The sequence below is a fragment of the Triticum aestivum genome, chromosome 1A (genome assembly GCF_018294505.1).
Source record: "Triticum aestivum cultivar Chinese Spring chromosome 1A, IWGSC CS RefSeq v2.1, whole genome shotgun sequence".
Classification (NCBI taxonomy): Eukaryota; Viridiplantae; Streptophyta; class Magnoliopsida; order Poales; family Poaceae; genus Triticum; species Triticum aestivum.
The window spans coordinates 477,020,353-477,046,405 of record NC_057794.1 but is presented as its reverse complement, the minus strand read 5'-3'; the positions used below and the strand labels follow the sequence as shown (position 1 = coordinate 477,046,405).

Here is a 26,053-nt window from a genome sequence, read left to right as displayed (position 1 = left end):
AAAGCGCTTGTTGGGAGACAACTCAACACTTTTACCTACTGTTTTTGTCTGTTCACATTATTAGGCTATTGTAGTAATCATGTTTTATTGCTTTTGTTTCAATAAAGTGCCAAGTAAATCCTTTGGGATGGCCTACGGTGATAGTTGATTTGATCTTGCTGAAAAACAAAAACTTTTGTACTCAGAAAAGTAATTCTAATTTTTAATAGAAGCATGATAAAATACTGATTATTTTTGCATAATATTAATAGAAATATTTCCTAGGATGTCCTAATTTTTTAGAATTTGTGGAGTAGAAGAAGTATGGTTGGAGTACAGATTACTACAGATTGTTCTGTTTTTGACAGATTCTGTTTTCAATGTATAGTTTACTTGTTTTCTAGTTTCTATGGATTATATTGCTCAATAAAATTGTGGAAATGATATGGTACAGTAGGCATTGTGTGAGAACAATTATGAATCTTGTCTTTGGCAGTACCAAAGTGAAATGGTTTGATCTTTATCATACTAACCTATCTCATAAAGTTATGTTAAATTTTGTGTGATTGAAGTTTTCAAGTTTTGGGTGAGATGTCGGTATGAGGAGAACGAGGAGTGACAAGACCCTAATCTTGGGGATTCCCAAGGCACCCCAAGTTAATATTCAAGGAAGATCCAAGCAACTAAGCTTGGGGATGCCCCGGAAGGCATCCCCTCTTTCGTCTCCAACATTATCGGTAACCTCACTTGGAGCTGTGTTTTCATTCGTCGCATGATATGTGTTTTGCTTGGAGAGTCAATTTATTTTGTTAGGATTTGCTTTCTGTTATTTAGATTAATTTTTTGCATCTTTTATTTCCATAAAAGTGGCAATGATAGCATTTGCCATGCTTATTTTGCAAGTATACATGTTGCTGTTTGAAAACAGGAAGTTTACCACTGTTGCAAAAGTTCCCTAGAAAAGTCAGAATGTGATAAAATTTTGAAACTTCTTGAAAAATGAGCTCTGATAAATTTTATTCAGTGTGGTAAATTTTCATAACTTTTGGAGTTAGGGAAGTATTTATACTCCTGCATTCTTTACAGACTGTACTGTTTTGGCAGATTGCTGTTATGTTTGCATATGTTTGCTTGTTTAATGATTCTATTTGAGGATAGGAGTATAAAATATGAATAGGCATTTAGTATGCAATTTTAAATAATAATTTTAGTGATTTTCTATAGTAGAGAATGAAAAGGTTTTTGCATTGGTTTATACTAACTTATCTCACGAGTTCTTGTTGAGTTTTGTGTGGATGAAGCTTTTGAGGTTTAGGAAAACCGTGATATGAGAAGAATTAAGGAGACACAAAAAGCTCAAGCTTGGGGATGCCCAAGGCATACCAAGATATTATTTCAATAAGTCTCAAGCATCCAAGCTTGGGGATGCCCCGATAGGCATCCCACCTTTCCTCTTCAACAATTATCGGTTAGTATCGCTTGAGCCTAAGTTTTTGCTTCTTCACATGAGTTGTATTATTCTTAGAATGTCATTTTATTTTCATTTTGCTTGTTGTTTTAATAAAATACTTAGATCTGAAAGTTTTAAATAAAATAGAGTCCTCAAATAGTTGCCAAGGAGGCTAAGTAAGCGGCATTCACATCCCGTCAACGAAGCTCTTTCCTATGTCATTTACTCTTGTGCTTCACTTATATCATATGAGTAAATTGTTGAGTGAATTGAACATCATGAAGTTGAAATCATATCATGCCTAGTGGTAAATTCACATTGGGTTTAGAAAATGAAATCTTTTGAGGCTTGACAATCACAATATTGGTCATATAAGCAATTCACGAATAATTAGTGTAAGGAAGAGAACTTTCACATGCAAATACACTATCATGGAAATCTTTTGTGATTGTGAGCCCCCATCAAAATATTATATGCCAAAATTGTTGGTGTTGGACAAGGAAGACAACATAATGGTTTATGTTTGTTCATATTCACATAGAAGTTATATTGTCATATATCCTTCAACATGTGGTGCTTGCCCCCCATCTTTGCTAGCCAAAAATTCTGCACCAAGTAGAGATACTACTTGTGCATCCAAAAACCCTTAAACCCAAATCTTATATTCAAGAGTCCACCATACCTACCTAAGGATTGATCAAGATCCTTCAAGTAAGTTGTCATCCGTGCAATAAGGCAATAAAATTTGCTTCTAAAAGTGTAAGATCATTTAGTGTAAGAGAAAGTTGAGCGTTGTACGAACTTGTGATTGTAAAGCAATAAAAGCGACAGACTGCATAATAAAGGTTGCTATCACAAGGGGCAGTATAACGTGACGTTCTTTTGCACTAAGGGGTTGAGCATACAAACAAATAAGCTCATAGCAACCTCTGCTGCCCTCTGCGAAGGGCCTATCTTTTAATTTTATGTATTTACTTTTATTCAAAGAGTCAAAGTTCTTCTCTCTATTCCTTTTTATTTTTTTATTTTGGCAAGCATCATGTGGTGAGGAAAGATCTAGGCACATATTTCCAGTTGAATATGGGTGGCATGAGTTATTATTGTTGACATCACCCTTGAGGTGAATACGTTGGGAGGCGAAATTATAAGCCCCTATCTTTCTATGTGTCCGGTTGAAACATTTTGCTCATGTGTATGCGGTGAGTGTTATCAATCATAGAAGACTATATGATGGTTGAGTATGTGGAGCTCTTACTTAAACTCTGTTGAATAAGTTGAATTGCAATTGCTTGGTGACTGAGAACATAGGTTGTTGACTTTCAAGAGAGTTCATTGTTTGAACCTTAACATGTGAATTGGTAGCCACTTTAACATGAGAAGTTTTATAAGAAATATTTGTTGTTATGATGCTAGGAAAAGTGATTGAAATTATCATTGATCAAACTTATGCACTTTGCTAGCATTCACACTTCATAAATTATTTCTTTTATCATTTACATACTCAAGGACGAGTAGGAATTAAGCTTGGGGATGCTGATACGTCTCCAACTTATCTATAATTTATGAAGTATTCATGCTATTATTTTATCATTCTTGGATGTTTTACAATCATTTTATAGCAACTATTATCATTTTTGGGACTAACCTATTGACCCAGTGCCTAGTGCCAGTTGTTGTTTTTTGCTTGTTTTTTACATCGCAGAAAATCAATGTTAAACGGAGTCCAAACACCGAGAAACTTTTTATGGATTTTTTATGGACCAGAAGACTCCCGATGGGCCAGAGCAGCACCTGGGGGTGCCCCGAGGGGGGCACAACCCACCAGGGCGCGCCATGGCCCCCTGGCGCGCCCAGGTGGGTTGTGCCCACCTCGATGGCCTCCTGTACCCCTTCTTTGCACTATAAATTCCCAAATATTCCGAAACCCCTCGGGGTTAACCTAGATCAGAAGTTTCGCCGCCGCAAGGCTCCGTAGCCACCGAAAACCAATCTAGACCCATTCCGGCACCCTGTCGGAGAGGGGAATCATCTCTGGTGGCCATCTTCATCATCCCGGCAGCCGCCACGATGAGGAGGGAGTACTCCACCCTTGGGCCTGAGAGTTTGTACCAGTAGCTATGTATTCAATTTCTCTCTCTCTCTCTCTCGTGATCTATATCATGGGCTTTGTTAATATAGTCAGATCATATGATGTTTCTCCCCTCTATACCCTTGTTGTGATGAATTGAATCTTTACCCTTTGAAGTTTTGTCTTGTCAGATTGAATATTCAGATATGAGAACACATGATGTATCTCTTGCGGTATGAATACTTGAGGTGACAATGGGGTATCATATTGATTCACTTGATATGTGTTTTGGCATTCAACTCGTGGATTCCCACAGTGACATTGGGGTAATCTATGAATAGGGGTTGATGCACGTTTTTATTATCTTTTCTCCGATAGACACTTTGGGGTCTCCTTGTAGTTCTTTTTGTTGCATTGATTATTATGAATATGAATTTGCTTTGGTGTTATTTCAGTATGAACTCTAGGATAGATCGAACGGAAAGAATAGCTTTGTATTATTTTAGTACAAACTCTTGAATAGATCGAACGGAAAGAATAGCTTTGAGGTGGTTTCGTACCCTACAAATAATTTCTATCTTTTATTTCCGCTAATAGGAACTCGAAAGTGATTCTTTATTGCACTTTGAGGGATAATCATATGATCCAACTATGTTAGCACTGTTGAAAGCTTGCACTAGTGAAAGTACGGACCCTAGGCCTTGTTTTTAAGCATTGCAATACCGTTTTTGTGCCCGTTTACTATTTGCTACCTTGCTGTTTTTATTTATTCAGATTATAAAAAATATATTTCTATCATCCATATTACACTTTTATCGCCATCTCTTCGCCGAACTAGTGCACCTATACGATTTTCCATTGTATTGGGTGTGTTGGGGAAACAAGAGATTTCTTGTATTTGGTTGCAGGGTCGTTTGAGAGAGACCATCTTCATCCTACACCTCTCACGGATTGATAAACCTTAGGTCATCCACTTGAGGGAAAATTGCTACTGTCCTACAAAACTCTACGCTTGGAGGCCTAACACGTGTCTACAAAAATAAAGTTGCATAGTAGACATCACAATGCTATGGCGCTCGGCACGCGAGTAGCCAAAAACCATCACTTCGCTCTTGTCTAAGTTGATTGTGAGACCCGACATCTGTTGAAAGCAGATGAGGAATTTCAAATTTGCAATGTTAGCCGTGTGGAGTCTTCTACCATGATAATGGTGTCATTGGCATATTGCAGGGGGGAACCCCACCCCTTTCCACAAGGTGCGGAACCACACTGCGGATATGACCCTCGTTCTTGGCCTTGTTAGTATGGTAGCGAGGGCATCGACCACCATATTGAACAGGAAGGGTGATAAGGGGTCGCCTTGTCTAACCCCACATAAGGTGCGGAAGAAGAGGCTGATCTCCCCATTAATGTTCACCGCAGTATGCTCCCAGGAGACCATCTACATGACGCGGGTGACCCAACGATGATCGAAGCCCTTACGGAGCAAGACTTCCTGAAGGAAGGGCCCGTGCACTGTGTCATATGCTTTATGAAAATTAATATTGAGGAATACCGCCTTCTGTGGTCTAGCTCGGACCTCGTGAAGGACTTCATGGGAAACCAAGACCCCATCCAGAATATATCTCTCTTGGATGAAGGCCGACTGATAGGGATGGGTGATGTGGTCAACAAGCGAGGTCACCCTTTTGGCGTACCTCTTCGCCAGAATGCGGAAGATCACATTGATCACCATGATCGGGCGGAACTGGCGGATATCCGAGGCCCAGGCACCTTGGGGATGAGGGTGATGATCCCATAGTTGAGTCGGGCCATGTCTATGGAGCCCACGTAGAACTCCTCGAAGAGTGCCATGACTTCATGCTTGACAGCATTCCAAAAGGTCTAGAAGAACTTAACCGGGAGGCCATCGGGGCCCAGGGAAATGCCGGATTTATGCCCTTAATGGCCAACAGAACCACCTCGGTAAAAGGAGCCGTGAGGGCAGCGTTCTCGACAGCCAAGACACACTGGTGCTCGGCCCAGATATTGGGAGCCAGAGCCACCCCTCCCCGAGTGGAGGAGAAGAGGGCTTTATAAAAGCCATCGACGTGAGCGTGAATGTTAGTCGGTCGCTGGAGGGGTTATTGCCATCCCAAAGGAGAGGGATGGTGTTATGATGTCTTCGGCCGTTGGCAATGGCCTGGAAGTACTCCATATTAGCGTCCCCTTGGAGGACCCATCTCTGGGTTCCTCGCTAGCGCCAAAAGGCCTTCTCGTCTATGTAAATTATCGTAAGCTGGTCCTCAAGATCATAGTGAAGTATTCATGCGTTTGGAGACAGGCCCGAGGCGTCCGCCCGGAGGTCTAATGTCTGGATGGAGGTGAGAAGATCTTCCTTACATTTCCTCAAATTCCGACAGAGGTTAGCACCCCATCCCTTCATAAACTGGCGCGCACGTTTAGCACAGAAGTGCCAGGAGTCAACGGCAGACAGGGCCCGGTGAGGGGCAACCTAGGCCGCAACTCCACCCGTCACGGATGGCCTTGATGAATGCTTCCTGGTTAAGCCAGAAGGTCTCAAAGCGGAAATCCGGGGGTGGGGGTGGACGATTGTTCTCCAAAGATAAGAGAAGTGGGACGTGGTCAGACCCGATCCTGATGATTGTCCGGAGGGAGGCAAGGGAACAGCAAAGCTCCCACTCCGGAGACACAAAAACGGGATCCAGGACGGACCGCATCGGGTCTGTCTGACGGTTTGTCCAGGTGAACCTGGCACCAACCCTATCTTTCGAGATCAGCAATGCATTCGTTGAACATCTGCATCCGAGGGTAACTAGATTATTACTTTTATCTTCGGCCTAACCGATAAGGTTGAAGTCGCCTCCAACTACCACGAGTAATTGGGCGGCGGAGACCTTCCTCAGGAGCTCGTCGAGGAAGGCCTCGGAACGATGGTGGTCGGCGGGGCCATAGACTACGACAATCTCCCATTTGCAGTTGAGATCCCTCTCGAAGACCTCCATGCTAACATAAAACTCGCCTATGTCCATGCTACCCACCTCGAAGGTGGCATCCTTTACGCCTAAAAGGATGCCCACCCGAATGGCCGGCATTCTCACTAGAAGGGAACCAGTGCGAGGCAAAGAGGTGGGTGCTCGACCGTTCAAGCTCCTGAAGAGCGAAATCCGTGCGCATGATTTCTTGAATGGCCACTATGTTGATCCGTTCGTCTCGCATGTGGATTTAGCCAAGCACAAAGTTTCATGTACCAATTCCTAATAGACCGTTTTTCTGTCTATAGGTTATTCCAGTTTCGAACAAACCTAGCAGCAGTGACTCCTGACTAGGATTTCGGTCATATGAAATGTCATCGATCGTTTTGAGGTAACAAAGTGCATCATGGCAACTTCTGTATATTAAGAGAAGGCATGGGAAGGTAGAACAATGAGAGCTGCCACTGTTGTAAACGGAATGAATATGCCCGGCTGTAAATATAAAGCCTGAAACATTGTTCGATTGTTCAGAGTTCAGTACTACTGAACTCTGTAACCTGAATGGATAAATGAGTGAAAGTAATGTAAGAGGCGACATGGTTATCAGTTGCTGGTACCTTTTCTTACTACTCCCTCCGTCTCATAATATAAGATGTTTTTACAAGCTAACATATCTTGCAAAAACGTCTTACATTGTGAGACGGAGGGAGTACTAAAAGAGAGATAATTTTGTTGAAGAGATCTCCACATTCCCTACCTTTTTCACGGATACAAAGCCACCATGGTTGCGCTAAGTCTTATATGAATGAGCCAACCAATCAATCTTAATTTTATTTGTTTCCTTGCTCTGCGCGGTGGGCGCAGACAGACATTTTACAAGCTGTAATTGTACATTTGACATTAACAGTATCTTTCAGCTCAGTCAAAAACCAGGTCTCCTGTCGCATAGATGTTGTAGAAGACGGTGGCGCTGAAATAGAGCACCGCCGTTAGGGTGAGGAAGGCCTGGAAGGATCCCAGCCACTGGACGAAGTATCCTGCTCCTACTGTGCTAACTATGGCGGCCACTGTCCCAATGTCGTTCGTCATTCCTGTTCAAGCAGCTTAGAGATGCCAGATATAAGTGCTGAAGAATCAATTCAGCAATGCAGAAATATGGATCTTGTTGTCTACTGATGCTATCAAAGAAGTTTGCGAACATACCGTGTAGGGATCCAGCGTATTTTGGGGCAATGTCCTGACGGAAAGAAAATAGTGAAACACATTCATATTGTTAGTGGAGCTACTGATTCAGAAGAACAGGCACTCTGAGTAGAGATGGTATGATCAGGATATGATATGAGGAAACATGAACAGTAGTTACCTGTACATTACAAAAGTACCCAGCTTGACTGCAGGAAATCAAACCCAAGGCAGCGGTCATGATAACTGCTGCAACCGATGGTGTTTGGGCAAATCTTAAACATAGCAATGACACACCTGGCCCGATAAAACCAATTGACTGCATAATTTTCCGGATTCGCACCATAGATAAGCCGGATTTGATCATGAAATCTGCAGAAGCTCCCGCAACATATCCTGATAGAGCCATGAGCCCATGACGCCCCAAGGTATGGCGCTGAACCATGCAGCTTGTTTCAAATTGACATTATATACCTGTTGGGATAATAGCCAGAATGAACAGCTTATAGCTGACTTGTAAGGCAGACCCATTAGAATGATTTTAGAAGCTTTGATGACATACCGTTTTGAAGTACACCGGCATCCATGATAGTAGGACAAAGTAGCCCTGCATGGTATTTTGAATTTCAAGATGTTAATATCTAGATACAGTATCACAAAAGTTTAGTTCTGCTGGTCAGTCATTCTTACCCACTTGTTTATGACATTAGCTACAATTATGGCCCACATTTCCATCTTTGAGAACACTTCTCTTAAGGATGGTGATTTGCTGCCTTTGACTTTTGATTGTGTGATTGTGTAGTATGTAGAAGTGACGTGTGTAGAGCAGGTGTTTCATGGCTGCTGTTGTAGTTTTTGAGTGATGTACCCTTAATGGAGATGTGTTGCACTCATGCTGTCATGCACCCTGTGCACATGTATGAATATTGGAATGGCGCCGCCCCAGTCGACGAAAGGAAGGTATTGGTCGATAGTGTGGCACTGAGGGCAATGGTGTCATCCCCATCGATGGAAGGACCAAGGGACGGGTATCGCCATTCCTCGCTTCTTGGTTTTTCATCTAGATAATTTGGGTTTTATAACTTTGTTGCCCTTTTCCTTTACTCATCATGGCCAGTATTCTCTTTGTGCAGCGCGTGTCCATGGGACAATAGTCTTTCTTTTTTCATATTCATATGGATAGGTGGCCTGCCGGAACGGGCGAGTCCGTGCATGAAAGCGTTGGGGCTAGGCGCTATAGAGTAGTAGTCAAGGGTGGGCTGCAGTCAGTCAGTCAGGAGTGAGCGAACCCACCCTCGTAAAAAAAGTCTCATTTGTTACATTGTTCATTCAAGCATCACGAACACTCGCTCGTTACGCGCCCTACCGGCCTACCCCCATCCCGCGCCTGCTCCTAATCAAATCTCCACTTTGCCCCCAGTGGCGGCGGCAGGGGTATTCCTGGGATTTCCATGGAATACCCAAGTTTTTGGCAAAAAATAATAATTTATATACACACTTATACATCCCCCAAGCATTTAATCAAGCCACAATCTAAAGCCCAAAGCGGCAGAGCACCCGAGAGCAACCCACCTGTCACCTGACTGCGTCCAGTACTCCAGTCCACGCCACACACGACACGAACCAGCCAGTCGTCTGATTCCCAATTCCCTAACCTAGCTGACGCTTGACGGAGGCCGGCCTTCAACTGGCCGGTGGGAGGAGCATGATCCAGACATCAGTACGCTTCTCCCCTACTCGGCTGTCCCGACCTAGCTGCTGCAGTGATGGAAGCGACAACGCTGCGGCGGACGACACCACCAGGGCTACAGGGCACCCGGGACCAGCAAGCAAGTTTCCGGCCCACGTAATTTTCTCCTATGATTTATAGCGAATCCCAATCTTTTTTATGAAATTATAAGAACGAAACACTATATTGCTTGATGAAATTTAGAACGAAAATGTCTGTCCATGCCACTGCCACTGATTGCTACTTTGTTTGGTGAAATTTAGAACGAATCACTGTATTCTTAGATCAAGATAATTCTGGCATCATGTTGATGGTTCATGAATCCTTTCCATCTGCCAACTATTAAAATGAAAACCATAGTAATCATCTAGAAATTTTCGAACATATGAACTATGCAAACAACTTTAAGCACAGGAGGTTTAACTATCATAAGAACATACTCCCTCTGTCCCATAATGTAAGACGCATTTTAACACTAGTGTAGTGCAAAAAAACGTCTTACATTATGGAATCGGGGGAGTAATTTTCAGCAAGCATACTACATGAAATGCAACTGTGTATTGTTAAATTTTCAAAAGAAAACAAACCCATGAAATTATATATTGGCATGACCAAAACTCCAAAAGTGCTATTGAAATATTGAATGTGACCACTTGGAGCTCTGCTCATTGCCAGGCTGTACATGTGTGCATTAGCAACTGATTGCTACTTTGTTTGATGCAATTGTAGAACGAATCAGATATTTTTCTTGTGTTCTTGTAATGTAAGAATCTGCATCATTCAGACATTTCAGTTTGTTTTCTATTGCATTGACAAAAATAAATCTGGCTTAGCAACTTTCTATTGCATTGCAAAAAAAATCTACAATGAATACCTAGGAGCAAATTCCTGGCTCCGCCATTGCTTGCCCCTCACGCCCACACTCCGCTACTCCGTCATCACCAATTGGTCCTCGTTGTAGAAGTGCATGCTCTAGCCAATGCAATCAAAAGACCGATCTTATGGTAACAAGACTAGGCAACACATTATACGTCAACACTCCCCCTCACGTGTAGGGGGTCCCGAACTGTGCGTCTAGGCCGGATGGTAACAGGAGGCAGGAGACACGAAGTTTTACCCAGGTTCGGGCCCTCTTCATGGAGGTAAAACCCTACGTCCTGCTTGATTAATATTGATGATATGGGTAATACAAGAGTTGATCTACCACGAGATCAGAGAGGCTAAACCCAAGAGGCTAGCCTATGGTATGATTGTTGATGTGTATGTTGTCCTACGGACTAGAACCCTCCGGTTTATATAGACACCGGATAGGGTTAGGGTTACATAGAGTCGGTTACAATGGTAGGAGATCTGAACATCCGTATCGCCAAGCTTGCCTTCCACGCCAAGGAAATCCCTTCCGGACACGGGACGGAGTCTTCAATCTTGTACTTTCATAGTCCAGGAGTCCGGCTGAAGGTATAGTTCGGCTATCCGAACACCCCCTAATCCAGGACTCCCTCAGTAGCCCCCGAACCAGGCTTCAATGAGATGAGTCCGGCGCGCAGATTGTCTTCGGCATTGCAAGGCGGTTTCTCCTCCAAGTTCTGTGTACCTGTTTGAATGAAGTCCGGTTTCTTGTAGATGTGGCGCTCCTTGGCTTCTACGCCCAATAATGGCCGTTTTCCACATGTCAATCGAATATGAAAAGTCCGAGTGTTTTTACGTTCACACCCCTAGCCGTGTAAATGAGTTGCCCTTTTTAAGGGGATGAGGATTTAGATCCAATCCACACCTTCTCCTCTCCACGAGTGTTCATCAGAGCGCATCCGACAAAGGTCCATTCCACCATGGCCAGCTGCCGCAACTCCTCATCTCGCCCTCCTAGCCCTAAGCCTGGATATTAGGAGAGATGTTCTACTCTGCATAGCGAGCTAGTGATGCTTCAGACCCAGGGATTTCTCCCCCCGGCCTATATGGTCCTGGTCCGAGCCGGTCTTGCCGTCTACAACGGCGGAGAGCAAGCAGAGAATGCCCCTAATCCATCCAAAGGATAGCGGCTGTGCCTTGTTCCTTACTTAATAAGGGGGGTCGGATTTCCCATCCACCCGTTTCTCCGGGGGCTGTTGGAGTTCTACGGCCTCCAGCTACATCATCTCATGCCTGCCTCAGTATTGCATATCGCGGGCTTTGTAGCCCTCTGCGAGCTGTTCTTGGGTATTGAAGCTCATTTCGGACTATGGAAGGAGCTATTTTGCCTCGTGCCTCGTTCCAAGAAAGGGTCAATGTATCAAGTGGGCGGAGCCGGAGTATGGCGCATCGCCGGGGCCGGATATTTGTCCGGAACCCCAAAGAAGGCGTTCGAAGACTGGCCCTCGGAAAGCTTCTATATAGAAGACGTCCCGCTGCCGGATCCTATCCGGATCGGCCTCCCAGAGTTTGATAATGCTCCTTTAAAGAAGCGCCTAAGCTGGCGTCCACGGAGCCCTCAAAGGGAAAGTGATAGGGACATCGTTTATCTCATGGGCCGAATAAGATTGTTAGCCCATTCCGGACTAACCATGATCGGAGTTATGGCCGAATGCATCATGCGGGGGGTGCAGCCGCTTTAGTAAAGAAGCCACCCCATGTGGGATTTCAACGGGGAGGACGACGCCACCCGCTACGGCCGTAAAGGGCCAGATTCAGTTGCCGCTCTATTAAAGATCTTGTCCACTTTGTACAAGGGAGAAGAGGAGGAATTTCACCACGTCAACCCACAGGGTGGATTCTCTATGCACAATCCCCCAAGCTGGGTGAGTGGTCGCATTTACTTGCTCATCCGTTTAGTGTTCCCATTGTTAAATACTTAGTCTGATGACTTCAACGCAGGAACTGCGCCGGGCCATTAAGGACATAAGCAGCCCGCCTCCACAACCCGAGGACTCAGGACGGTCTCTCGATCTGGCCTCTCAAGAGGATCCGGACATATCTGTGGAGCTGATTGATGGAGTGTTCCATCAATTGATCGAGGACAACGCCCTGGTGGCCATTACGGTCGATTACCCCGGGCTAATCCGAACACCCCAGGTACCTGAGACCGAAGTCCCTGTACCCCGGAAAGGGGTCCGTCCACGCGTGTTTAATTTCCTGATTGCAACCGAACTTTGCAGGGGAGGTTTTTGAGGCAGAAGGCCGAACCTGCAGCGACAAACCAACCAGGGGCCGCAAGGCCCCATGGGCAGAAAAAAGGTATAGTCCGGAGGTATGGCGCGCCCCTTTATCTCAGTTGTTATACCTTCGAGGCACATTTGACACTCGTGCCCTTTTCAGGACAAAGAGACCTCGCCGGACTATATCCGGAGAGGCTGCTAATCGCGCCTCCACCAGCCAGGCTCCAAAGCCTGGTCCGGGGGCGGAAGAGAGCGTGAGGCGTGCGCCAGACGTTCCTTTGATGGAGGATGCGGACGGGTTATCTGCCACCAACTCAGAGGTGGAAAGTGCCATGAACCACAGGCGTCGCCGGACAATTCTTCGCGACGCTTGCTTCTCCCAAGAGGCATTAGATGCCTTCAATTCGTGAGATGCGCACCTCCGTGCTGCTCAAAATGGTCTAGCCAGAGCCACGGAGCAATATGTAAAAGACATACGGGTAAGAAAATTTTGGTAAATATATATGTAGCAGCAGCCCCCGAGACTGAAAACAGTTAGAATAACTGGTTTAAGGATCATTTGAAATGCAGGTTCTTACAGAAAAGAATTCCCTACTGACCCAGGAGCTGGACGAGTGCAAAGCCCAACTGGAGGCCGCACTGGCCGCGGCGGGGGAGCCTAAGGAGACCCCCTCTGGTAATATACATTTCAAAATATAAGTATGTGGCGAAGCACGACTTTTGTGCGAATCTGACAAATAAAATTGCAGATGGCCCCGGATTGAATCCGGAAAGGCAACACCTCGAACACCAACTAAGGGCTGGTGAGAGGGTGCTGTTAAAGGTGATGGGGGAGAAGAACGTTCTCCAAGATGCCAACACCCGGCTGGGCGTCGAGCTAAAAGATGTTCGTGCCCAGCTATCAAACTCCGTGAAGGAGAATCAGCGGCTTCGGCGCGGCATATTTAGTAAGTGCTTGAACGAACCTTTTAAAAGAAAGGTCGGCGGTGCCATTGATTAACAGAGCAATATCTGTAGGTATGTTAACAGGTCGTCCTGTAGAGGAGAAGCCCGGTTCTACGGGTGACCTTCCCGAGCTCTTGCAATTGCTCGATCGAGTTCGGCAGGTGATGTGAGGCGTCGCCCAGGTCCTGTGGCCATCCATCTCCACACCCGAAGGTCTTGGAGAGCTTGCGGAGAAGCTGAGGGGAGCACGGCAGCGCTTTCAGTTGTGGAAGATATCAGCCTGCTGTCAAGGCGCTAGGGAGGCCTGGGCCATGGTGAAGACGCGGTATTCACAGGCCGACGCTAACCATATGGCTGAGGTTGGTCCTGTAGGGCCCGATGGGAAGGAGATCCCTGTAAGCTTAGTGTACGGCCAAGTAGAGTTGGCTGCAAAGTACTCCTAGCAGGACTGTAAATTAGACAGCCTGTTAGATGGTATTGAAGAGGAATACAATCAGTCAAAATGACTATGTAATCGAATTGACATTTATAATGCCTTCTAGCCGGATTGTAGATCATTTGTCATGGCCGACCTTTTCGCTTCAACCTCGGGGCCTGACGGTCCGGAGTGTGTCCGAATTCCCATGCGGTTATATAGGAACCGGGGAATGCGTGGAGACCAGGCGTAGGGGTCATTAGTGTGTGAACAGACAAGTGCCCGACTACTTATGTTATATTACATGGTTAGTAAGAAACATCTTCTAGGGAGAATAGTTCCGTTAGGGGTTCCTTTCCCTGGGGGGCATGTCCTAAAGTGCATGTCCATGCTGCGAAAAGAAACGCAGGAAAAACGCCTGGGGGCACACAGATAAAGAAAAAGATCATCTTTAGTTCACCGACCGAATATTCTCTTAAGAACGCTAGCTTTCGGCTTCACCCAGTCTGAGGTACATGTCTGGCTGATCCGGCAGTAACAATCACAGAGGTGCTCCCTTTACCACCTAGCCGAATAATCGGGAACGTAGGGGTAAGCACAGGAGCCAGGCAACCCAGCTTGGCCAAAACTTAAGTCATATCGATGCATATGATGGTGAATAAAGGTACATGCGGAAGTTTGACACATGTGTTAGGCATGAAGCCCGTATAAATAAGCTTCTGTTTAAAGAAGCCCCCAGGTTTACTGAGCGCGGATAGCGCGTCAATTTGTGAGCCTTTAAAGGTTATAAGAGAGAGAAAAAGGGAGAAGGAGAGAAATGTACGACGGACAGTATATAAAAAATGGACAGAGTAAGGAGACGAACACAGGATCCGGCGCTAGGCATAGAATCTTCAGAGACGGGCTGCGTTCCATGGGTTCGACTCGAGTCGGTTATCCGATGCGTTTCGCAGGCGGTACGCTCCACCAGTCAGGACTTGGTCAATTATGAAGGGACCTTCCCACTTGGGCTTGAGTTTGTCCTTTTCCTTGTCCGGCAGGCGTAGAACTAATTCGCCAATGTTGTAATTTTTGGCCCGTACTCTGCTTTGGTATCTTCGAGCTTGCTGTTGATAGAATGTGGAACGGGCTTTCGCCACATCACGCTCCTCCTCTAATGCGTCCAAACTGTCCTGCCGATCAAGCTCGGCTTCTCTTTCCTCGTACATGCGCACTCGAGGTGAGTCATGAATTATGTCGCAAGGCAGAACTGCCTCTGTGCCGTACACCATGAAGAATGGTGTGTATCTGGTGGTGCGATTCGGCGTGGTCCGCAGCCCCCAGAGTACGGAGTCGATCTCCTCTACCCAGTGCGTGTTAGATTCCTTGAGGGACCGCACTAGTCTGGGTTTGATGCCACTCATGATAAGACCATTTGCACGTTCGACCTGGCCGTTAGTTTGTGGGTGATAGACGGAAGCATAATCGAGCTTTATGCCCATGTTTTTGCACCAGAGTTTTACCTCGTCGGCCGTAAAGTTCGTGCCATTATCAGTGATGATGCTGTGGGGGACGCTGTAACGGTGTACGACCCCGGATATGAAGTCTATCACAGGTCCGGATTCGGCCGTCTTAACAGTCTTGGCTTCTATCCATTTGGTGAACTTATCCACCATGACCAGTAAGTATTTGTGCTTGTGGGTTCCGCCTTTAAGGGGTCCAACCATATCAAGCCCCCAGACCGCAAAGGGCCAAGTGATAGGGATAGTTTGGAGGGCGGTGGGTGGCATATGGCTTTGGTTTGCAAAGAGCTGGCAGCCGGTGCATCGTTGGACTAAGTCCTGAGCGTCTGCACGGGCCGTCGGCCAATAAAAGCCTGTACGGAAGGCCTTGCTTACTAGGGACCGGGCTGCAGCGTGATGACCGCCGAGTCCGGCATGGATTTCAGCCAGGAGATTCCACCCCTCCTCTTCGGAGATGCACCTTTGAAGGACTCCGATAGTGCTTTTCTTATAAAGTTCTCCCTCGTGGACTCTGTAGGCTTTGGATCGCCGCACTATGCAGCATGCCTCATTTTGGTCCTCGGGGAGTTCCTGCCTAGTAAGGTAGGCGAGGAATGGTTCTGTCCACGGGGCGATGACGGCCATTATTACGTGGGCTGAAGGTGTTATTTCAATGGCGGAGCCTCCGATTGTGTCAGAATGTTCGGTGTCGGGCAGTGCGGTTGGGTCCAGGCTGTTATTGTTTGGCTCCCCTTCCCATGCCACGAATGGCTTGAAAAGCCTTTCCAAGAAGATGTTGGGGGGACTACATCGCGTTTTGTGCTGATGCGTGCCAGGACATCCGCCGCCTGATTATTTTCCCGGGCTATATGGTGAAATTCAAGTCCCTCGAACCGAGCTGACATTTTTAGGACGGCGTTGCGGTAAGCTGCCATTTTCGGATCCTTGGCATTGAAGTCTCCATTTATTTGGGAGATTGTGAGGTTCGAGTCCCCGCGCACCTCTAGGCGTTGGATGCCCATGGATACTGTCATTCGGAGACCATGTAGAAGGGCCTCATATTCAGGTGCATTGTTGGAGTTCGTGTACAGAATCTGTAGTACGTATTGAACTGTGTCTCCTGTGGGGGACGTCAAAACGACGCCAGCCCCAGTCCAGCCAACATTTTGGAGCCGTCGAAATGCATGATCCAATTTGAATATGTGTCGTACTCTCTAGGGAGTTCGGCCTCCATCCATTCTGCGATGAAGTCGGCCAAAACTTGTGACTTGATGGCTCGTCATGGCTTATAAGTTATGTCGAACGGGAGGAGCTCGATGGCCCATTTCGCAATCCGGCCCATTGCGTCACGGTTGTTTATAATGTCGTTAAGTGGTACTTCCGAGGCTACTGTTATTGAACACTTTGAAAGTAGTGTCGTAGCTTCCGGGATGCCATGAATACCGCGTACGCAATCTTTTGATAATGCGGGTACCGTGATTTGCAGGGAGTGAGGACAGTGGACACATAATAGACCGGCCTTTGAAGGGGGAATTTGTGTCCGTCCGCCTCTTGTTCGACGACGAGCACTACGCTTACCACCTGATGTGTTGCTGCGATGTACAATAGCATTGGTTCGCCGGTGTTTGGCGCGGCCAGGACTGGGTTTGTTGCCAGTATGGCTTTTATTTCGTTGAGTCCGACCGTGGCTGCGTCCGTCCATTTGAAGTGTTCGGTGCACCGAAGGAGGCGGTAAAGGGGAAGGGCCTTTTCTCCTAAGCGGGAGATAAAGCGGCTTAGAGCCGCCACACATCTGGTTAACCTTTGTATTTGTTTTAGGTCCTTTGGGATATCCAGTTGCGACAGAGCTCGGATCTTGGCTGGATTTGCTTCAATTCCTCTGCTGGATATAATGAAGCCCAAGAGCTTTCCAGCTGGAACACCGAAAACGCATTTTTCCGGGTTGAGCTTGATGTCGTATGTTCGGAGATTGTCAAATATGAGTCTCAAGTCGTCTACTAGAGATTCAACATGTCTTGTTTTGACGACCACATCATCTACGTATGCCTCCACTGTTTTACCGATCTGGCTTGCCAAACATGTCTGAATCATGCGCTGATATGTTGCGCCGGCGTTTTTGAGCCCGAAGGGCATCGTGTTGAAGCAGAATGGCCCGTATGGTGTGATAAATGCCGTTGCGGCTTGGTCTGGTTCTGCCATCTTAATTTGATGGTAGCCAGAATATGCGTCGAGGAAACACAACGAATCATGTCATGCGGTTGCATCGATAATTTGATCGATGCGGGGGAGGGGGAAGGGATCCTTTGGGAAAGCCTTGTTAAGGTCTTTAAAATCAATACACAGGCGCCAGGATTTGTCCTTCTCTGGTACCATCACCAGGTTTGCTAGCCAGTCCGGATGTTTTATATCTCTGATGAATCCGGCCTCTAATAGCTTTGCTAGCTCCTCTCCCATAGCATGTCTCTTAGGTTCGGAAAAACGCCGGAGAGCCTGTTTGACAGGTTTGAATCTTGTTTGGATATTTAAGCTGTGCTCGGCCAGCCTGCGTGGGATTCCTAGCATGTCTGAAGGGTGCCAGGCGAAATTGTCCCAGTTCTCTCGTAGGAACTCTCGCAATGTGGCATCTATATCAGGGTTTAACTGTGCCCCGATGGAAGCTGTTTTATTGGGGTCCGTTGGATGGACTTGGAATTTGACTATTTCGCCCGCTGGTTTAAAGGAGGTGGATTTGGATCTTTTGTCGAGTACCACATCATCCCTATTCACCGTAGAGCGCAACACAGTCAGCTCCTCAGCCGCTAGGGCTTCGGATAGTGCCTCGAGGGCCAGTGCGGCTGTCTTGTTTTCGACGCGGAGTGCTATGTATGGATCACTAGCGAGAGTGATGATCCCGTTAGGCCCGGGCATCTTGAGCTTCATGTACCCGTAATGGGGTATTGCTTGGAAGATTGTGAATGCTTCCCGCCCTAGCAAAGCGTGATAACCACTGCTGAACGGGGCCACGTGGAACGTGACTTCTTCGGACCTGTAATTGTCCGGCGTGCCGAACACCACATCTAGTGTGATTTTTCCTGTACAGCGTGCTTCCCGACTGGGGATTATTCCTCTAAAGGTTGTGCTGCTTCGCGTGATGCGGTTCCAGTCTATATCCATTTTTTGGAGAGTTTCCTCATAGATGAGGTTCAATCCGCTGCCGCCGTCCATGAGTACCTTGGTGAGACAAAAGTCGTCCACTATTGGACTGAGGACCAATGCGGCTGGTGCTCGGGCTGTTCGGAATTTTGGTTCATCACTAGCATTGAATGTAATGGTCGTGTCACTCCATGGGTTTATTGTTGCTACTTGGTAGACTTCAGCAAGGCTGCGGAGTGTCCTTTTTCGCATGTTATTTGATGCGAAGGTCTGAAAGACTGTTAATACCGTATTGGTGTCTTTGGGGTGGCTTTCTGTGGCCTCCGGGATTTGGAGGTTTTCGCCAATTTTGGCCACCTACCGGAGTATCCAACATGCTCTAAGGCTGTGAGTTGGTGTGGCGTCCTCTGTACTATGAATTTTACAGGGTCCATTAAGCCATCCTTCCAGTACGGTTCCATGCCCTGAAGAGGGTTTTTGCCTTTTGGTGTTTGACCCGGGTGTCTCCCGATGATGCACCCTTTTATTTTGGACTGGGCTTGCATTAAGGGTCGGATTGTCCTAAAATTTTGTTTCGGTTTTCCGGGCGCTTTCCATCCCACAGTACTTTCATACTATGGACGCTAAGTCAACGAAGCGTGTAATATCACGGCGACTTATGGCGTTGAGTATTCCCTTGTCCGTGCAATTATTGCAGAAGGATGAAATTGCGTCTTCCTCGCGGCAGCCCTTTATCATGTGCATAACCAGGAGGAATCTGGCCCAGTAATGATGTACTGTTTCTTTGGACTCTTGCCTGATTTGGGATAGATCGCTAATGTTTGGGTGGGTGGGTGGAATTGAATCTGAAGCCTTACCCCTTCTGAGGCTCAGAGGCCGAGGAATTTCTAAACTCAAAAGTTTCGATTCCTGGGTGTCATCCAATGAATCCAGTCCGTCGCCTGATTCTCGGTTCAGGTCTTGAGTGATATCCTCCCCTCCGCGGACATCCGGCTTGGAGGGATCAGGAATCCGGACGTAGCGAGTCCTTAGGATAGATGAAGGATCGCCGCACTGTCCCTCTACCACAGCAACGTGATGGGTGGCTTGGGGAGAGTTAATCTCTCTCAGATTGGTTTTAGGCCCAATCTGGTCATAATCCGTAGCGACTCCCAGGGCGGCGAAGCGATCCAAGAGCTTGTTTATGGAGGAAAGCTCTATTGGACTTAACTTCTCGGCAAGTTCCGAGTTGACATGAAGATTGTTTTCGATGGATCGAGAATTCATCGTCGGCGTAGAAGCCGAACAGGTGGTCATAAGAAAACCACCTAGCCGGAGGGTTTGGCCGACAGCCAACGCTCCCTTAGCAACGGTGTCGTCTTTAAAGATGGGTCGAGGCATCCTTCCTGATGGCGACGACACAGAGGAACTCTAAATGAAAGCACCAATGTCGGTGTCAAAACCGGCGGATCTCGGGTAGGGGGTCCCGAACTGTGCGTCTAGGCCGGATGGTAACAGGAGGTAGGGGACACGAAGTTTTACCCAGGTTCGGGCCCTCTTGATGGAGGTAAAACCCTACGTCCTGCTTGATTAATATTGATGATATGGGTAATACAAGAGTTGATCTACCACGAGATCAGAGAGGCTAAACCCTAGAAGCTAGCCTATGGTATGATTGTTGATGTGTATGTTGTCCTACGGACTAGAACCCTCCAGTTTACATAGACACCGGATAGGGTTAGGGTTAAATAGAGTCGGTTACAATGGTAGGAGATCTGAACATCCGCATCGCCAAGCTTGCCTTCCACGCCAAGGAAAATCACTTCGGACACGGGACGGAGTCTTCAATCTTGTACCTTCATAGTCTAGGAGTCCGGCTGAAGGTATAGTTCGGCTATCCGAACACCCCCTAATCCAGGACTCCCTCACCCACACTCCGCTACTCCGTCATCACCAATTGGTCCTCGTTGTAGAAGTGCATGCTCTAGCCAATGCAATCAAAAGACCGATCTTATGGAAGAGACTAGGCAACACATTATACGTCAACACTCCCCCTCACGTGTGGCTCCCTCGGGCCTAAACGTGGACCGAAAGTGGGCTGCAATTTAATTGTGCCAGCCGGGTCTTGAACTCAAGACCTCTTGGCTCTGCTACCAGGTAGAAGTGCATGTTCTAGCCAATGCAACCAAAAGACCGATCTTATGAAAGAGACTAGGCAGCACATGATACGTTAACACTCGTCTGGCATGAGATCGTCGTCCAAGCTGCCACCGAGCATGATGATTACGACGAGGAACGAGAGTGAGAGCGGAGCAGTCGTGTTGAGGCAGATGATGCTGTCACCGCCACCAGGATTCATCGTTGCCGCGGCCGGCCGACGGCCGTCTTCGAGTCACTTCGCAGGTTCGTTCATCCCTCCTTCCCTTTCTTTTTTCTGGTCGGCTACCATATGATCCATCCTCTTGCTTCCAACCACAAATGACCTGGCAAGTGTCACCGGGTTTCATTACTCTGATCAAACAGACGGGCATCAGCCATCGTGCCAGGATTCAGTTTTTGTGGCCTGGTCGTTTTCCTTATTTGAAAGATCTAGCGAAGTGCTGGCTTTTTTATATAGTAAAGCACAATCCATGGTACCAATGATGAAAGTAAATCAAACATGGAGAGAAAACAAAGAGGGTATGCATAGCTGTCGATCTCTCACGACGGATCCCCATATCTTTCAGCCGCCTTGTGGCTGCCCTGCGTATCCTCGATGATCACCACGACGATCTTTGTTGTGCTCCCATCACATGGGCAGATCAAAGAAGGAGATGAAGAGAGGTTAGAGAAGCGGAGGGAGAAGAGAATACCTCCCATTGGTGCAGGGGACACGACGAAGTCTCCTGCTGGCGGTGAGCTGATGACTGATCGACTATTAGATTGAATTTCTGTACGACTGAACAAGTGGGTGAGGAGAGGACTTTATGGGCTAGGAATTTATGAAGAGTTGTGGCGGCTCCACGAGGGAGTCTGAGGGGATTTTAAGTCGAACGACGGGTTTCACGTATCCAAAACGTATCCCAGGCGTATCAAATATTATTTTCTATTTTTCCGGAAAAATATCGAGGGACACATATCAGGCCCGGGATACATATCGGGCCGTATTGGGGCAGTATCCGGTTGGATACGCACGCTTTCTGAAGTATCCGCGCAACATAGCTCGTGATCTCTACTTGAGTCGATTGTGTGTAAAACACACATGTCTGGCCATAAGGCAGTTTTATAAAGGATGTAGGTGTGGAAGAATTGCCATGACAGGAGGCACCGGGCTTGCATGATGGTGGATTTGCTAGAAGAGAATTTTTGGTGTTTGGGAGAAATGCATCTAGCACTTTAATTTTGGGAAAAGTGCCATCACCGGATTTAAAAAAGGTGGATCTAGCACTTTAATTTTGGGAGCAGTGTCAGTGATACATTAGTTGCCCATAAGAACTTCTAGAAGTCCCGTTATAAGCAACACATATATCCCTCATGTGATACATTAGTTTTCTTGTTAATGCCGTGCGGACATCTGTATTCTCACTGAAGAAATTTGCTCTACCAAATGCTTAATGAAGAAGGCACTCCAATGGGTTTAAATGGTCTACAAAAGAATTCCTGATCACAGCATACAAGTGTTGGTTACCCAAGCATTTACCCATGCCCTCAGCAATGTCAGTGATTTATGTCTATTCCAGCTAGCACATGAGAGTTCGAAAGGAATTCTAAAGGGAAATTTGCTTGCTGGAAGGTAAAGACCGGTACTTCTTGCATCAATCATCTTCATCATTTAATTATCTTTAGGCATGTGTTAGCGCAGTCCCAGTGCACTACATCTTAGTCTTGTTTCTAAAATAACCTTTATTTCATGTCTTTTGTGAGAGAAAAGTCATGAGATGCCTTAGTTTTGGTGCTAAGATCTATATTATCTAGATTAAGATATGATTGCTCTCTTTTTCCTTATTAAATAGGGTTCCACATCAGATTCCTACCTATGAAATTGTGCTAAGATACAAGCATTGGGAGTGTCCTTACACCATCTTTAGAAGATCACTTAGGACACTTAAATGCCATGATTGAAGATTTGGATGATTGGTCGATGTTTTGAATGAAATCAGACTATTCATAAGAATTGGATAGATCAACACAGTCACCATAACACTTAAGTCTTCGTATGTAATTTGGACTCAACAATAATTGTTTGCAATGAAAAGCCTCTTTAGCATCATCTCATGTAAGATTAACTTCATCAGCAAGTTTCCTCCTTGAGTAATGGTCTGAGCACCGATAGATATTTGAAAGACAAACACTTAACCCTTCATGGTTAAGAACTCCCATAGTTCCTGAGAAGAAGAGAGGTACTCGAGAGCCTTGCTGCCATATTGTTTGAACATGATAGAGAGAAGTCCAGATATGCTATTTTGTAGCCAAAAAGATATAGATAAGTGGGCAAGGATTTCACCATCTATGATGTGTAACTTAGCATCATTGCTGAAATTTATATCAGAAGGAAGCAGCATGTTGAACAACTGCTTATCGGTCCACAGTGGACTATGAGTGCATATATTTAATTATTGATGGTTTTGGGGTCACTAAGAGTGAATGGCATAACCTTCGAGATTGTTAACATGTATGCAGAAGCTAGATCATTTGTTAATGGCACCAAGCTTTTGTGCTCTAATACCATGTTCGGAATATGCAACTTGTATTCCATGAGGGCCAATGGCTCTCTAGCAATGGGGAAAATATACATGCTAGAATACAACTCTAACAACTTCGACCATCTTGCACATTCAACAGTTGGTGGCTTAAGCTAACTTGCGCTCCAAGTCATCTCTTGATTATGTAGGTTGTGGGACATTTCAATGCCAACAATCCCCATCAAAATCACCCTTAAAAGGTGCACATTGCAGTGGTTGACTGAAACAACCGAATGAACTCGCTTTAGTTTGGCAGATAGTACAATATGGGAGTGTTGACTACAACATGGGCTGCTACCCCCTCCAGTCCTTCCCTGCTCCTTCAATTCTATTCTTGTTGGTGCAGAGGACCATTGTAATTGGTAGCTTCTTGATATTAATATATCCCTTTAGCGGAAAAATAATCAACAACAAGTCCTATGTCACCAATGTTCTTGGCCTTCAGAGCCCAGCTATGGGCAATGGAGCAAGTTGTTCCTCATCATCTTTGTCAAGTTTGGAGCCAGGGACCACATCAAATGCTCATCCCCATACAAGGCATATGACAGCGCCATCAAGTCTCTTTCATGACCACTAGGAATCGTGTTATTTGATAGCTATCACCACTGGCATATTTACTCATAAGATTACACTAATCAAGCACGTAATGAGTTGCGAGCATACAAATGCATCAAAAGAAATACCAAATCCTACATAAATCCCTCTTATTGCCAATAATTCCCTTATTTTTCAAAAATGTAATCTCCACAAATGTTTCTAAAATCCCGAGAGCACTAAAAAAAGTTGAACATTGAAGTCCTCGTCGTTGGAGATGTTATGTGGCCATTTGCCCCTGGCAAGGAAATGTCCCATGCCCATGGTGCTTGTGCGGGACATAACCTCCCACTTGCGACCACCAAGGTGTAGAGTTTGGCCTCGCTAAAGAATGTGCCTTGCAACGCCGTGTTGAGGCTATGGAGCCCACATGGTTGCCTCTCTTGCAGCTTATGTTACATCATCCCCACGTTGCCCGTCCCGGACTCCTCCTCCCATGCTCCTTCAGAAAAACTCCAACGACTCCCTCTCGATTTCTCCTTGATTTGGATTGTGTGTAAAGAACACGTTGCCCAGCGATCGAGCTGTTTCGTAGTCAGTAAGTTTGTGACCTTTGTCATTTCAGTGATTTGAACAAGCTCTGTATTGTTAATCAAAACAGATTGGAAAGTTGATCTTGCAAAATGTGTCAACTTCCATACTAGGTCAGAAGCTTCATCGCACGTTTCCCTTTTCCAATTTGAAGGACTGTACACCAGACACCTTATGGAATCTAGAGAAGTAACTTCATGCTACTCTACTCTCGTTACATATATTCTTGTGCATGGTTTGTTATTTGTATACATTTTGGTACTGAATAAAATTCAACTAGGAATTGAAAATTGCTACTTTTACTAGATTCAAACCATACAACTGCTTTGTCATGCACAACATAACAAATATCACAATTGGTAGGATAGTAGCATGCATAACAAAAGCATTTAGAAAGGCTTGAGCTGGGTGCGTGGGGTTGGACAAGATAATTTACCTCACACTAAAGTCCCTGCTGTTGGAGATGTCGTGGGATCCCTCGCCGTCGGCGAGAAATCACCGTGGCGATGGTGCCAGCACGAACCATGACCTCCCACTCATGAGCGTCAAGGTCTGCAACGATCTCTAGGAGGTCAGACTCGCAGAAGAACGGGCCGTGCAATGCTGTATTTAGGCTATGAAGCCCGCACAACTGCCTCTCTTTCAGCTCATGGTAAAACATACCCATGTCCCTCGTCGTGGCCTCCAAACCTCCTTCAAAATAACTCCGAGGAGTCCTCCCCAATCTTTCTTCCACTCAATTGTGTGAAGATCGCGTGGCCACGGTCTATTTTATAGTCCCGCGGTGTTGGGGGAGGAGCATGAGGAGACATGTCGGGGTTAATCGTAGATTGGATTAATCAATGAGCATGATTACTGCGAGGGCTGGAGGGATACCTGGGTGGCGTTGGGTCGTGGTCTTTCTTGTGGAGGCTTGTGATACGTCTCCAACGTATCTATTTTTCCTAACACTCTTCCTCTTGTTTTGGACTCTAATTTGCATGATTTGAACGAAACTAACCCCGGACTGACGTTGTTTTCAGCAGAACTACCATGGTGTTGTTTTTGTGAAGAAATAAAAGTTCTCGGAATGGAACGAAACTTTGCGAGGATTTTTCATATCAATAATAAGAATTCTCGAACCAAGACCTGCTGGAGAGGGGCACCTGGGTGAGCATAACCCACCAATACGCGCCCCCCTCTCCAGGCGCGCCTAGGTGGGTTGTCCCCACCTGATGGCCCCGCTGACCCTGAAATGAACGCCATAAAATCCTATTTTTGGAGAAAAAAAATCAGAGATAAAGAATTATCAAGATCCACGAGATGGAGCCGCCGCCAAGCCCTGTTCTTCCTCGGGAGGTCAGATCTGGAGTCCGTTTGGGGCTCTGAAGAGGGGGGTCCTCGTTCTTCGTCGTCACCAACCCTTCTCCATCGCCAATTCCATGATGCTCCCCACCGGGTGTGAGTAATTTCTTCATAGGCTCGCTGGTCGGTGAGGAGTTGGATGAGATTCATCATGTAATCGAGTTAGTTTTGTTAGGCTTTGATCCCTAATATCCACTATGTTCTTAGATTGGTGTTGCTATGACTTTGCCATGCTTAATGCTTGTAACTTTGGGCCCGGGTGCTGTCACGACCGGGTTTTCCGGGTATAAATTTCCAGAAAAGACCGTCGTGCTCATCAGCCCCAGGATTACTGTTAGCTGATGAGGCTCCAGCTTGATACAGAAATCTCAAGCAGAATACAAAATATGTAGTACAA

The 26,053-nt window shown here is 46.2% G+C and overlaps 1 pseudogene; it reads right to left on the bottom strand.

Annotated features, from left to right (window-relative positions):
- Positions 1–7,320: 7,320 nt before the first annotated feature.
- LOC123188787 (probable anion transporter 2, chloroplastic) lies at positions 7,321–24,979 on the bottom strand (annotated as a pseudogene).
- Positions 24,980–26,053: the final 1,074 nt, after the last annotated feature.